At 29.3% G+C, this 15766-nt stretch overlaps 2 long non-coding RNA genes across 2 annotated transcripts; one reads left to right on the top strand and one right to left on the bottom strand.

Moving 5' to 3' along the window:
• The first annotated feature begins 4895 nt into the window (after window positions 1-4895).
• On the top strand, window positions 4896-6070 carry LOC127064986 (uncharacterized). The gene is made up of 3 exons (XR_007781881.1): window positions 4896-5178; window positions 5286-5363; window positions 5971-6070. It is a non-coding gene; the product is annotated as an uncharacterized LOC127064986 (long non-coding RNA).
• LOC127064985 (uncharacterized) lies at window positions 4948-5973 on the bottom strand. Its single transcript, XR_007781880.1, has 4 exons — window positions 5574-5973; window positions 5247-5417; window positions 5067-5166; window positions 4948-4987 (listed from the first exon to the last, which is right to left on the bottom strand). It is a non-coding gene; the product is annotated as an uncharacterized LOC127064985 (long non-coding RNA).
• Window positions 6071-15766: the final 9696 nt, after the last annotated feature.

The raw sequence follows: 15766 nt of genomic DNA, 5'->3' as shown, positions 1-15766 counted from the left end.
AGTATCATGATCGATGGAACCAGAATCGATCGTTGCCACCCGTTCCAACTATTGATCATAATCTCTACTCTATACAATCGGACAATGATTCGCTTTTGCATTGAAATACGAAGAAACCTTTTCCCCTAACTTAACATCTCGATTAGTAATGTCATTGATTAATATCAATCTTTTACGGAAATTGACTCGAATTATTGCGATAATGTAGCCAGTAAAGTATATCGTTTAACGAGTGAATGACATTACTGATATGATTATTATATTATCTAAAAATTGAGTTATACGCAATTAACTATTAGCAATTAAAGAATACAATAATAAATATATTTCAATATTCGATATAATAAATTTTACACAAAATTTTAGTCGAACTTTTAATAAATTTGCCTGGAATGTATATTTATGTGTCTTAATACTGAATGGAGAATTAACCTGAGGTATCAGGTTAATTCGTACTTTTAATCAAGATTTTTAAGTTAACGAAATTAATTTGAAATCCTGTGACACACTAAAAATATTCAAATGTTATGAATTGAAGGAATGGGAAATGTCAACTATAATTTCAGTTTACACTTGTAACACCATCACATAGATTTACGGACATCACACGCAGATATCACTGAGAATGAATACAAACCAGGTCGGTAGAATTTCCTGATACGTATTCGTTCGTTTGTTTTTTTCAAACGATATGTCATCTCCGCGTGGCGTAGCCTTATCTTCCTTTCTTCAGAAATCAAACGCAAAAGATTTTTTCTTTTGTTACGCGGAAAATCATTTCGAGTTAGCTTAACCATTGATAAAGCGCGAATTACCTCGTATCCTACGTGTCCTACGAATCGTCTGATACATCACAAACTCGACGTATGACGTTTTAAGTTGGTCGGAGGATTTACTGAACGACTAAACTCTAATATCTACAAATTCGTATAGTCTCGAAATGATCGAAGGGATTAAACAAGATTTTAAAATATCGTCCTTTCCGCAAGAAGCTTTCTATTCCTTTTCTCTCCATATTTGCAAAATTGTTTTTATACAAAAGCACTGCTTTCTTTACGCATAAGTTCAAAGACGCAAACAATCAGATAACGACACCTACAAGCATTTATGGAATTAATCGTCGCTTGTATCAGTACTTTACGGTTTCACGTTAAATATTGATATCAAAAGAATTCATGATATTGTATCGATTACGATTCAAACGAAATATGTGATACTTCTAGAGCAGGAGGTAGGTAATTAAAAAATCAAAAGACGTTCATTCCTTTCACAAAAAAGAAAATAAACCTGATCGTGCGTATCACACGATATCACACGACAAAAGCAAAGTTCTATTTCTATTTTAATTAAAGTTTCTAATTATTAGATGAATATTTTTCAACATTTTTAATCGGTAATTTAAATAAATTAATGGTCATCATTAATAATGAATTATCAATACGTGGTATAAGTGGTAGGTATTAAACCGATTGATACAAAAACTATAAGAATTTTAATTGAAACAATTGTGGGCGTAATAATTTATTATTATTCTAAAAAGGTAGATGAGAATTTACAATAAATCCTGACGCAACACTGACACGACATTTTACTATCTATTATATATTAACCATTTATACCACGTACTGATATTTAACTACAAATACTAATGAAAACATTTATTGAATACTATTAATTTTGATTGTCTCTATACTCTGCTGTATCTCTTTCGCTCTTCCTTTTTCTTCTATGAACTGGAAGAACGAAAACGTAATGAAATAAGTGAAGTTAACGATCCATCTCACTTATTCTCATACTATTTCCGTATACTTTCTCGTATTCGTTTTCTTCTTTCATTTTATTTTTGTTTCACTTCGACCCTTACTCACATGCTGAAGGAGTTTGGTTTAAAACATTTTTTAAATTACGTGTAAGTACTCACATATAAGTGGATACGTCAGAAACAAAATTAGCACCTTTAGTTTCGACATTATAAAGTTTGGCTACATTGGATGGTCATACATATGTACATGTAGTTGTATATGTTTGTATGTATTAATATTAATGAATAACTATAACGGACCTGTACCCATAACGTCTGTAATACAGATGTAAATATTTAGAAAAAAGTTTAAATTAACCCTTTGCATTCGGCGCTCACTCGGACGTTCGGAGTTTCGAATGATTTACTCATATTTAATTTAGACGAATTTGCAAACGTTGTAGAACATATACTTGTGCAAAAAAATCAGTATTTTGTTCCTTATAATATTCTCGATAATACGATAAGTTTTGAAGGAATTTGTTTATATCATTTACATTGATATCGTTATTTATAAAAATTCCTCGTTTTCTGATCGTTCTGGGGGAACATCCGAGTGCGAAGGGTTAAAGAAAAATTAAAAAATAAATTAAAATAAAAAGAAAAGAAAGAAAAGTTAGAATTGAAAAAGAAGAAAAAGAAATTACTACCAAAAAGAAAAAAACGAAAAAGATTACAAAATAAATTAGAATCAAAAGAAAGATTAAAATCTAAAAGAGGAAAAGAAAATTAAAAAAAAATTAAAATCAGAACAAAGGAAAACAGAAAAGGAATTAAAAGAAAGAGATTAAAGGGAGAAAAAAGACAAAGAAGGAAAAAACAAATAAACATGCATTGGGAAATTGTAACGATCCATTTCATATTTATTCCGAGTGAGTGATATCTGTCTGTAACGGGCGTAAATCTACGCGATGTCGGTGTTATAACTGCAAACTGAAATGTTAGTCGATATTTGCTATTCCTTCAATTATCTACGACATTTGAATATTTTCAATCTGCCACAGAATTTGATCTTAATTTCATTGACTCAAAAATCTTGATTAAAAGCTCGAATTAACCTGATACCTCAGGTTAATTCTCTAATCAGTTTTGCTACACAGAATATCGATAAATCGTTTATTGAAATATATTTATTATTATTATAACATTTAATTAGATATAATTAATTACGTGTATGATAATCTATATGTAATATAATGATCCTATCAGTAATGTCATTCATTCACATTGTTAAGCAAGATAAATACCTTTGACTATATTACTGAAATAATTCGAATTAATTTCCATAAAGGAATGATATCAACCAATGACATTACTAATCAAGATATTAAGTTAGAGGAAAAGGTTTCTTCGTATTTCAATGCAAAAGCAAATCATTTTGCGATTGTTTGGAGAAGAGATTATGATCAATAGTTTGAACGGCGCGACAACGGTTGATTCTCCTTCCATGGATCATGATCCTTTTCATAGATTATCGTACATAATGGCCCGTTTCAAGAGTGCATCGGTTTCGTTAGGTCCTAATAACGATTCGCAGACAGAAATCCATTAAACGCTTCACTATTTGATCATATGGAACATGAACATTGGATATCTTTATATATCCAGCATTCTTCAAATGATGTAGAACTGTTTTGTGACCGATGGTTGGTTCCTAGTCTATGTCTTGCACCACTACATCATATCTTCCGTATTGGAAACGTTTGATGTAACCATGTGCGATGTCCATTTATAACGCATCGATTCTAAATTTTTTCAAGAGTTGGATTGGCATTATTCTTTTCCTCGTAATAAAATTTCAAAATACATCTTCTTTGTTCTATCTCACTTATAAGGCGTGATAACTTTTAAACAAATACACGAATTCGAAAAAACCTCTCGAAAAATATTCCACAAAAACTCAACTTTCAAACGCGCGGCGCTTGATAACCGCTTGATAAAGCGCTTGATAAAAATTGATTGTTGGACATTACTAAAGTTATGAACCCGGAATAATGTCATCAGCCAATATAGGAATACGAAGAAACATTTTTCCCGAATTAACTCGACCTAAATAAGGTAGGGACATATAAAATGGAATGACAATTAGGTTTCACCCATTTTTTTAAATTACAATTATGCGTATCTGACATCGTTGCTTTTCCACCGACTACTCTACTCTTACGGTTATTACTGTGTCTACGCGGGACTATTCCTCGTGCATACAATTCAAGGTTATCATCTATTTCATTTTGTCATTATATATGCTCACTAGCGGAGTTATTATGCGTAGAAGAAAAGAAGCTATATGCGAAACGCGTGATGTGCCAGAGGAATAAAAAAAAAAAGGAGAATCTGAAATAATTAATATCTAGAAAGTAGAGTTGCTTTTATAGCTTTTATATATCTTTCTCTAATAGTTGGAACATTTCTAATAATTGTTCCCCTGGTTCTTTATTCAATATTATATCAATATTATCATTCGTACCTTTCTGAGAAGCATCGATATCACTACAGGAGTTGATGCATCTTTGGCAAGTCTTGCCGTTTCTTTTTGTAAATCCTGAAATAATTCAATTGCGAATATACATTACACCATTGCCATACAAGTGGTTGATTGTGTTCGTCACTTTTGAAAAAGCAAGTTTGTCAAACCTCCGGCAACACCAAACAAGTAACATAGGTATATTAGATTTCCAAAATTTAATGCATAGTTTAAAATACAAATAAATTCGAAAGAAACATATCGATAATTTTTGCAAGCTTAAGTGCTCCAATTGTTACAGAAAGACTTGGTCCTACAAAAGACGATCAACTTTCTTGACATTCATCTGTCGCAGCCTCACAATTTCTTTACACTTCCGGTACGCCACGCGCTTCGCGTATAAACTCTTTTTCTTTTCGATCAAGAACTGTCTGTAATAAAATATAATAACAGAAATTAGGAAGCTTTGTAATTCTCTCACAGAAGTAACTTTTACTTCTATAATAAAAAGAAATTGATAAAGGTTATAGATATATAAAGCATACGATGTGAAATAAAAACTATCTTTCTTTAATACATAGGAAAGTGTTTGGTGAAAGAAAATCTGGCCCATTGGTCCTTGATTGACCAAAATGACCAGTCTTTCTCTTGTGAGAAGCATCTACACAAGCGATTGATGCACCTTTGGCTGTGGCAAGTCTTGTCGTATCTCTTCGTAAATCCTGAAATAATTCAATTGCGAATATATATTACGCCATTGCCGTACAAGCGGTTGATCTTAAACATTTTCAATAGACTTACGGACGGTGTTTCCAGAAGGATTATAGATTGACATGTAAATCCTGCATAGGGTAGACTAGCCGTTTTTGAAGAACCAAGTTTGTCAAACCGTCGGCAACATCTAATATGTAACGTAGGTATATTTGATTTACAAAAGTTAATGAATAGTTTAAAATGGAAATAAATTCGAAGGAAAAATACCGATAATTTTTGGAGGCTTAGATACTCTAATTGTTACAGAAAGACTTGATCCTACAAAAGACGCTCTACTTTCTAGATATTCATCTGTCACAGCATCATCATTTTTTTATTCTTTCGGTGCGTATATACGCTTCGCCTATAGCTTCTTTTTCTTCCTTGTTTAATAACTGTCTGTAACAAAATATAATAACAGATATCAGGAAGACTTTCTTATTCTTCAGAATTATCCCAAATTCTCAGTGGCAACTTTTCCTTTTATAATAAGAAGAAATTAATAAAGGTTATAAATATGTGAAGTAATGTGTAATAATATAAAAATTAACTAACCTTCTTTAATAGATTTGTAAGTGTTGCTTGTTAAAAGAAAGTCCGGTTCTTTGGTTTTTGCACCGTGCGATTCCCCGGAGTTACACTTATCTTCCATATCTTTCAACTTGTCGGCAGATGACAATATTAACATTAAATCGCACTAGTTTCTAATCTTAAATTATATACATAAATAATAGTCGCGAGAAAAAACAATAATAAAATTAACAGTAGAAATCAGTACAAAAGCAACCATCCCAGTTATGTAAGATTATAACTGACAATAATTGTTGAAACCTAGTTCTTCTACCCTTTTGCGTCACATTCCTTATTCAAATGTTTCCTAGCATTCTACCGGCTAATGAATAATGACATCCGATATAATTTTGTTAATGTTAAACAATTAATTTGGCAATAGTGCCGCGCGATTATCGAAAGGCGAGCTTCCATCAAGTATTTCGAGCAAGGTCGAATCGAAGAACGAAGAAGATACATTTGAATATTTTATTACAAGAGAGATAATGATGCCACTCCGGCTCTTAAAGAAATTTCTGACATTTATTGACCAATCCGTTATCAATGGACGTTGCACAAAGCTGTATCAAACGTTTCCAATATAGATGGTATCATGTAAGTGATGCAAATGATGCTGTCAAGGAACCAACTGTACACAAAACAGACATAAATCATTGAAGAAGAATAAAAATCCAATGTTTGTGTGCCGCATGATTAATTAATGAAACATTTAATGGATCATATTTTTATTTGCGAATCGTTACTAAAACGGAACGGAACGGAACTGAAGCATTCTTGAAAGGATCCATGAAGCACAATTCTGGGTGAAATTGATCATGACCTATGGAAGGGGAGATTCAACCGTTGCCGTCCGTTCAAACTATTAATTATGATCTATACTCTAAACAATCGTAAATCGTAACCGCTTTTGCATTAAAATGCAAAATAGGAAAATAAAAAGAAACTTTTTTCCCTGACTTAATATCTTAATCAGTAATGTCGATAATTAATATCACTCTTTTATGAAAATTAACTCTATTTATTACAATGATGTAATTAAATGTATCACGTTTAACGAATGATTAACATTACTAATTTGATTGTTATATCATATAAAAATTATCTTATACCTAATCAACTATATCTGATTAAACAATATAATAGTAATAAGTATATTTCGATATATGATTTAATAAATTTTACTCGAATTTTTAGTCGAATTTCTAACAAATTTACTCGATTCTATATTTTTGTGCCTCGTACTGCTTAGAGAATTAACCTGAAATATTCCGTTAATTCGCATTCTCAATCAAGTTTTTTAATCAAGCTAATGAAATTAAAATCAAATCGTACAGCCGATTAAAAATATTCAAATATTGTGAATAATTAAAGAAATAACATATATTCGGTTAAAAGTTGGGTTTACATTTGCGACATCGTTATTACAACGACTCACAGAAATTAGATACAGATATCACTCGATATAAATATGAAATATATCCGTACAATTTCCCAATACGCATTTGTTTGTAATATTTTTCTTTTTTGTCTTCTTCATTTTTTTTTCCTTGAATTCTTTTCTCCATTTTAATCCTTTTTTCTGATTTTCCTTTTTTGATTATTCTAATTCTTTTTCCACCTTTTTTCCTTTTTTTGAATTTTAATCTTTTTTTCGATTCTAATTTCTTTTTTAATTTTTTGCGTTTTCTCCTTTTTGGTATTAATTTCTTTTTTTTTTCTTTTTCAATTATAATTTTTCTTCCTTTTCTTTTTATTTTAATTTATTTTTTAATCTTTCTTTATCCCTTCGCACCCAGACGTCCCCACAGAGCTCCCCATCAGAAAAACAGAAATTCTTACAAGTAACACAAGATATCAATGAAACTGACGTAATCGAATTCCTTCAAAACTTATCGTACTACCGAGAATATTATAAGGAACAAAATATTGATTTTTTTGCAAAAGAATATTTCTTCAATGTTTGCAAATTCGTCTAAATCAAATATAAATAAATCAATTGAAGCTCTGAACGTTCGAGAGGACATCGAAAGCAAGGGGTTAATTTTAACTTTTTCTAAATATCTACATGTATACAGATGAATACAAAGGCAAATTATAGTTATACATCAATATTAATACGTACACACACACATGTATATATGTATTTTTATGATTATACACACATATACACACTTATATACTTATACATATATATACATCTATTAACCCTAAATACATCCTACATATAGAGAGGTTTTCCGTTTAAACATTCGTAATAATTAAAACATATCAACACATGTTCTGTATGTGTATCTCTACATGTGTGTGTGTGTGTGTGTATAGGGTTAATTAATCTGATTCACACATTCACGAGTATAAAGATAAATAGAAAAAGAAGATGAAAATACAAATGTAAATTCACTTATATAGATACATTCGCGTCGTTAAACGATCAAACGTAATGATTTGGACGTAATTTTAGATATAATTGAATATTTACTTTTGCTTAATCCTGGTCCCGTCTGAAAAGAATAAAGAAAATTGAATTGATGTACGTACGTATAAGAGAAAATATTATATAAATTTATCTCTGGGTTGATTAAACAAAAATAAAATGTAATGATTTTACGACAGGATAGCGAACATAATTCTATCTCTTTCTATTGATAATTGTAATTAAGCAAGTTATCGTTTAATAATAATTTTGCAGAATGGTATTCAAGATAAATTTTAGCATATAATATTATATCACGATTGATCGAATGAAATTTATTTTTGTAACTATTCTGATTAATTGCAAAATGAGTCGGTTTTCTGATTTTGTGCAACATGATATAACGGGAATATGGGATGGATTTGCGGAAAACCAATATTTACAGTCATTGCTTCCACAGCAATGAAATTATAATATTGTAATATTATAATATGATGAAAAATTTATAGCAGAATTTTAAATTTCATCGCTATTATTATTACTCGTTATTGTTAAAGGAAAGAAATGAAAATTACTTACGGCATTGCTAGGAATCCATGCTCGTTCTTGCTTATATTACATATGTGTTTAAACAATGTGAGCATTCCGGTCATCTCGTTACGTCCTGGACATTAAACGAAATATTAAGTTCTTACTTAATTTCATTTCTTTCCTTGAAAATTGGTTTCATTAAAAATAAAACATCATTATTCTTTACCATGTGGATCAATCAAGCACGCTCACGGTAGTCAAGGAAAGATACTTTCAGTGCTCTTCAGACATTCTTATTTCGTGTTAATTCCGTATTTTAGTTTTATGAAAACTTTTAATAGTTTCTCCCATCGCCGCGATCTTGTGAGACACTGTTAACACAGTCGTTTAGGAAGAAAAATTATAAATAAGTACGTATTTACATGTACAGATGAATATCATTTGTTATTATTATTTCGATCGATCTGGTTCATAAATTTTTCTAAGAATAAATAATAAATAATAAGCTTCATATAGATCGTATTTCGACATGAGGCGCGTCATTTAAAGGATAATATTAATGATGATAATATTAATAGGACATATTTAAATGGTCGAACACTTTTAAATTACTCTTTTCGAATAATTGGTAATTATTCCAATTACACGATCTAAACGTTGACAGAGCATGCTTAAAAAAACTCTATTAAAAGATTTTGATAACTTTAGTGTTTTATCTTTATTAAAAATACTTCAAAGTCTTTCAAAATGTTCGATAAATCTTTCGATATACTTTCCAAATGTTCTAATTATTTATGGAAAAATTTGGACCAACATTCAGAATTTTATTTTAACTTTACATAGAAAAAATGTCAGAATCTCCTTGAAACTTTTTCAATATTGCACGAACTTTTTCGTATCGTGCAAACGTTACGAAATATCCGTTTAATAATTGAAACCACAACAACTGAAATGTTTAATCAAAGATCCATACGATTCGTTGAGAACGTTAAGGGACCTTTCTATTTTTCTTCTATTTTTCATTTTTCTGTTCTCTTCGTCAATGAATTAAATCATGTATCTCTGTTCCAATTGATTAACTAATCGGCAGAGGAACGATTGAACTAGTGTCAAACCAGCAAATTAGCTAGTATCGTGGATTTCTCAAAGGATATTTTCATCGGGGATTACGAAACAGGATAGAGCTACGCAACAGTTGGCCATATATACGATTATTATAATACGACATATAAATGTATAACAGAAATATCCTAATTCAGATAACTCTAATTATATTTTCCTCTCTCTTTAATATTATGCGATAATACGTCAAAGACAAATTACAGATAAAATAAAATATAATATAATAAATGTAAAAGAATAGATAAAATATAGTATAAAGTAATAATAAAGAACTATGCAATTTTCTTTAGTACATTATAAATTGCTATATCGTAGTATCGTAGTATTGGAGACAAAGTATAAAATAGTGTATAATGTAGCGTTTCCAATATAACTCATATATACATATATAAAATTATAGAATTTTCTATAGCGAGACGTACAAAAAATTTTTAAATCTATGAAAATAAATCCTTGAGTTATGTATTAAATGTTAATATTAAATTCAATTATAATTTATTATACCAAGGCCATGAAGTGTAGAACGTCGGCGATTCTTAACGTCACTTTCTAATTTTTTGGCATTTCTCAGCTACTTCCGTTTGCACACTCGTCTTCCTTTTTAAATCGTTTTTCATCTTTTGGAATCTGTTAGCACTGGTCACATTAGTGTCTCCAAACGGAATAACTTTCGCTGGTCCAACTCTCATCGAAAAGCTTTTACCCCGACTCCCAGACACAATGCAGGCGCAACCCAGTTGAGAGCATGCGTTATTCATTTCCCCCTATTATTTTTCATAGTCCGACGAGAATATCATTTTCTGTAATCTCACCAGTATTGCTAACAAGTTTAGATCAATATAGCTATTACGGGAAATTTTTTTTTGTTTTCAACTTCGTTCTCTCTTTTTAAATATCACTTCTTTTGATTTTCCCTATCTGTCGTTTTCCATATACATATCCTATTCATCATCTTATTATTTAAAAATCGAATTTCGTTTATTTTCCTTTCCGGGAGGGAATTTTTTTTTCTTTTTTTTTTTGAAATTTATTTAGTTTACGTGAAGACAACATCGACATTGCATAGAAAATAAAATTTAAAAGATTGTATTTAGAAGGAATGGTTATTTATTTCATTGAAAATTTGTCTCTCTATGCCATTTATAACTTTTGTTTTTAGCGATGTTAATCGGTTAATCGAATATCTACCATTATCTTAAGGAATAATTAGAAGTAAATATTGGGTAAAGTATTATTTAAGTGCTTTTCGAAGAATTTATTCATTTGGATAATACAATCCGAAATGTTATATTGCTAGAAATATAATAAATGCCATAATAATGCTATGCACATTTATACGTAATAAGAAATAGACGATTAGAGAAATGTAATATTTTTCTAGTAAATTACTTGTTACTTTTGAATTAGTACAGTATGAATTATTAATTAACCGAAAGTATGATTCGATCATTTTTTTTAAATTCTTCAATAGAGAGTAAATTTTTAGGAAAATGTAGTCGTTTATATCATTGAAATAAATTAGCGATGTGATACATAGTTCTGTAAAAAAAAAACAAACAGATAATTAAATAATTAGATAAAACCAATCGTATTATCTAGATATCTGTTATTGTTTAATACAAGGAAAACGAGTGAAAAAATAATTTTTTTATTTTCAAAACATGCAAGATACACAGACGCACGCATATATCTGCGCACGCAGTCTCGCCCGCTTGACCAGAACGCATGCATACGCGTACAAATGCATGCACAGAGGGAATAGGATTATAGGCAAAACGAATAATAACTAATGAAGGTATGTGACGATACATAGGAGACTATGGATAACGAAGACGTAATTTCATTGAATTCCTATTCAAATTTATTGACAATGGAATTCGCAGTATGCTATGAGTTTATTAGTCTATATTCTTATATTTTTAGGAAACGTTGAATATTATGATTATATTAAACATTAATAGTATAAATATTTATAATATTATTAAATGTTATGAATATTTTATTAATATATGTTGTGAATATTATAACAAACAATTTGGAGCATTGAATTTATAATTTCTTCTACGTCGACTTATATTGAATAATTACTTATATCAAATTGATGCAACTACGATTAAGACACGGTAGAGGAAACATGGAATGGACATTTCTCGTATAATTTCAAAATATTCCCGAAGAAAATTTTCTTGAGAAACGGTACACCTTGTTCGATGAAAAATTCCTCTTTGATTCGTGTAACTGCCATTATAAATTTTTTCTCTTTTATCTTCCTCCTTAATTTCAATCACATAACGAATACGATGTGGATTTTACGAATCACTTAAAAACGAAGATGATGTTTGAAAAAGAAATATCTTGCCTTTAAATCCTGTATGTTGATTTATAGTATTAAACCAAGAGTAATAAAAAAGTTCAACAAGCCGCTGATAATCTTCGATAGTATAGTACCGCCGACCGTTGCCATGTAATTTAATTTATGCTTTTGACGCATGAGATACATAGAATTACCCGAAACTTTTATAATAAATTTTGTGCATTGAAAAATCAATAAAACCACCCTTAATTCCCAGTACTTTACCGAATTTTTTGATATATAAAAATTTAAGAATTTTTTTATTAAGTATCCTAAATCGCACTGAATTGAGCTGACCCTGCCCAAAACTTTTATAGTAGATTCTGTACCGTAAAATGAATGGAACCATTCTTTAATCTCGATACTATGCTGAATTTAATTGAAATAGTACAATTAAAAATTTTTTGTTAGGCACTTTTAATCTCCTCTGATTGAGCCGACCGCTTGCGAAACTTTTATAATAAATTTTATGCAACGTAAAATTAATAAAGCCTCCCTTAAATCCCAACAGTTCGCCGAATTTTATTGTATATTAAAATTTAAAGAATTTTGCATTAACACCAAAAATCGCCCCTAATTGTGCCCGCCCTGTACGAAAATATTATAATAGATTCTGTGCGCTGTAAAAAAGTAAAACCACTCTTAAACTCCAGTACTTCATTAAATTTTTTTGTATATTAGAATTTAAAAAATACTTTATTAAATTCGGCAAAATACCATGTTTTAAGGGTGGTTTTATTAAATTTACTGCGCACAAAATCTATTATAAAAGCTTCGGACTTAGCCGGCAAAATTAGTGGTAATTTAGAATACTTAATAAAAAAATTTTTTAATTTTAATATTTGTATTAAATTCGGCAATGTATGGAGATTTAAGGATGATTTTGTTAATTTTACCGTTCATAGAAAGTATTATAAAATTTTCGGATATGGCTGGCTCAATTAAGAGCGAATTAGGATGCTTAGCAGAATAGTTCTTTAAATTTAATTACTGAAGTAAATATGGCAAAGCACATGTGTGTCAGGATGGTTTTGTTAATTTTACGATGTACAGAATGTATTATAAAATTTTGGACAGGTCTGTATCAATTAAGGGCAACTTAGGGTGCTTTATAAAAAATTCTATAAATTTTTATATTGTAAAAGATTCGAAAAATACTTAGGTTTAGTAGTAGCTTCATTAATTTTACAGTGCACCGAATCTATTATAAAAGTTCTGGACTGTCCCGGCTCATTTAAAGGTGATTTAGGGTGCTGAATAGAAAATTATTTAATTTTGTTTATTTCAATAAATTCGGCGAAATACCAAGTATAAGGGATGGCATTATTAGTTCTACGGTACACAGAACTTGTTATATAACTTTCGGAAAAGGCTGACTCAATTAGTATTGATTTAAAGTGCCTAATAAAAAAATTTTTGAATTTTATTATTTCAATTAATTTCGGCATAGTAACGAGTTTAATGGTATTTTTATTAATTTTACGGTGTGCAGAACCTATTATCTAAGTTTCAGACAAGGCCGACTGAATTAGGTGCGACGTAGGGTTCTTTATAAAAAAATTCATTATATTTTAACATCTCAAAAAGTTCGACAAAGTACCGGGGTTGAAGGGTAGCTTTATTTATTTTACGGTGCACAGAAGCTATGATAAATGTTTCGGACAGGGCCATATCAATTAAGGGAGACTTAGAATGCTTCATGAAAATTTTGTAAATGTTATTATTTCGAAAAATTTGGCAAAGTAACGGGGTTTCTGAGTGGTCTCATTAATTTTACGGTGCACAGGATGTATTACAAAAATTTCGGACAGGACCGGTTCAATTAAGGGTGAATCGAAGTTTTGATTAATTCCAGTCCAATTAGCAGTGAATTAGGGTGCTTAATATTAAATTCCTTAATTTATAATATTTGAATTATAATCGGCAAAGTAGCGGAGTTTCAGTATTATTTTAATAAATTTATGCTGCTCAAAATCTGTAATAGGAGTTTCGAAAAGGTCCAGCATAATTAGAGATGAATCAAGTTGCTTAAAATAAAATTTTTTAATTTTCCATATTTCAATTAAATTCAGAAAAGTACCAGACTTTTACGGTTGTTTTACTGATTTTACGAAGTACAAAAAAAAATATTAATTTTGGACGGGGCCGATTCAAGTAGGGAACAATTAGTGTGCTTAGAAAAGAATTTTACAATTTTTAATATTTCAATTGAAATCGAAAAATTGCATGGTTATCGAAATGGTTTTATTAATTTACGATGGATATATAATTCCATATATATTATAAAAGTTTTTGACAGGTCCGGCTTAATTAGGGTGAATTAGGGGTGAATTAGGGTGCTTAATAGAAAATTATTTATATATATTAATATTTCAAATTATATAATATTAATAATATAAATAATATAAATAATAATATTAATATTTCAAAAAATTCGGCAAAGTACCGGTGTTTAAGGGTGGTTTTATCAATTTTACAGTGCACAGAATCGGTAATAAAAGCTTCAGACAGATCAAATATCAATTAGGAGCCATTTAAGATGTTTAATAGGAAATAATTTCAGTTTTAATATTTCATTTAAAATCGGCAAAATACTGGAGTTTCATTCCAGTATTAATAATAACTTGAAATATAAAACATATTACTAAATTATAAAAGAATACAACTATTTAACATATTTAACACTAAAATTTAATAAAATTAAGCAAAATTGAACAAACAAATTAATAATTAAATTTTAATATTTAATAATAATATTTTCTAGTGTGGTATTTGACAAAATATCTAATTTTATATATTAGAATTTTACAAAATCTGTAAATAAAAACAGTATTTTTAGATTTCCTTTTCTATATATCTAGTCTACATTGCTTTTGTAGCTATTTTGAGACCAGAAATTTTTATTATTTCCAAATAATGTGTGTTGATGCCTCTTAACAAACATTGCAGAGGAGCGTTTTTAGTTATTAAATTTGAAATAATTTACGAATATATTATCGGTAATCAGTTACAGATTTTGGCATGTCATTACATTACTGGTATTCAGTTAAATATTTTGAGATAGCCTAGGATTATGATATTAACACTCTCGAATTCGATGTTATCAGTCTCTTTCTTTTCCTTAAGTAATTTAGAAATCTCTAGTTGTATCATCATAAAATCTAAAATGTTGCACATTTTCAAAAATAAGTTTGAACAATAGAAATTGTACTCTATATTATTGCTCTAAAATCCTGGTTCATGAAAAAATGTTTTATATATACTGATAATAATATCATGAAAATTTTAACGATCGTTATTGTTATTAAAATTGATCTATCTAAGCTTCAATGTTTTGACTCAATTAAGTATATTCTGAACATTATTATGGAATAATATAAATTACTTTTCCAAGATTTTCAAGTTTTCTAATTATAAGTACTTTTAAACTTTACTTTTCATTTCTATTAAACATGAACACAAAACTAATCTCACTATAAAATAATTTTTCTTTGAAAATATATCATGCAAAAGTATAAAGCCTTTTCAAAAATTCGAAATAGCGCCGTCTTTGATTAAACGTTCATCTTTAAAATAAGACCTTGTTCATCAAAATCAGTCAGTAACTACGCCTATTACCATTGTAATATGTACATAGTAAATGCTTCTTTCGACATCTTTCGCGAAAAAGAAGTTTTGTACAATGCCTGTTTCAACCTTCGAAATTTGTGGCAAAAAAGGAGCTTGTATACCCACTATTAATTTATATATACACGCTTG

The sequence above is a fragment of the Vespula vulgaris genome, chromosome 7 (genome assembly GCF_905475345.1).
Source record: "Vespula vulgaris chromosome 7, iyVesVulg1.1, whole genome shotgun sequence".
Lineage (NCBI taxonomy): Eukaryota > Metazoa > Arthropoda > Insecta > Hymenoptera > Vespidae > Vespula > Vespula vulgaris.
This window is presented reverse-complemented; position numbering and strand designations above follow the sequence as displayed.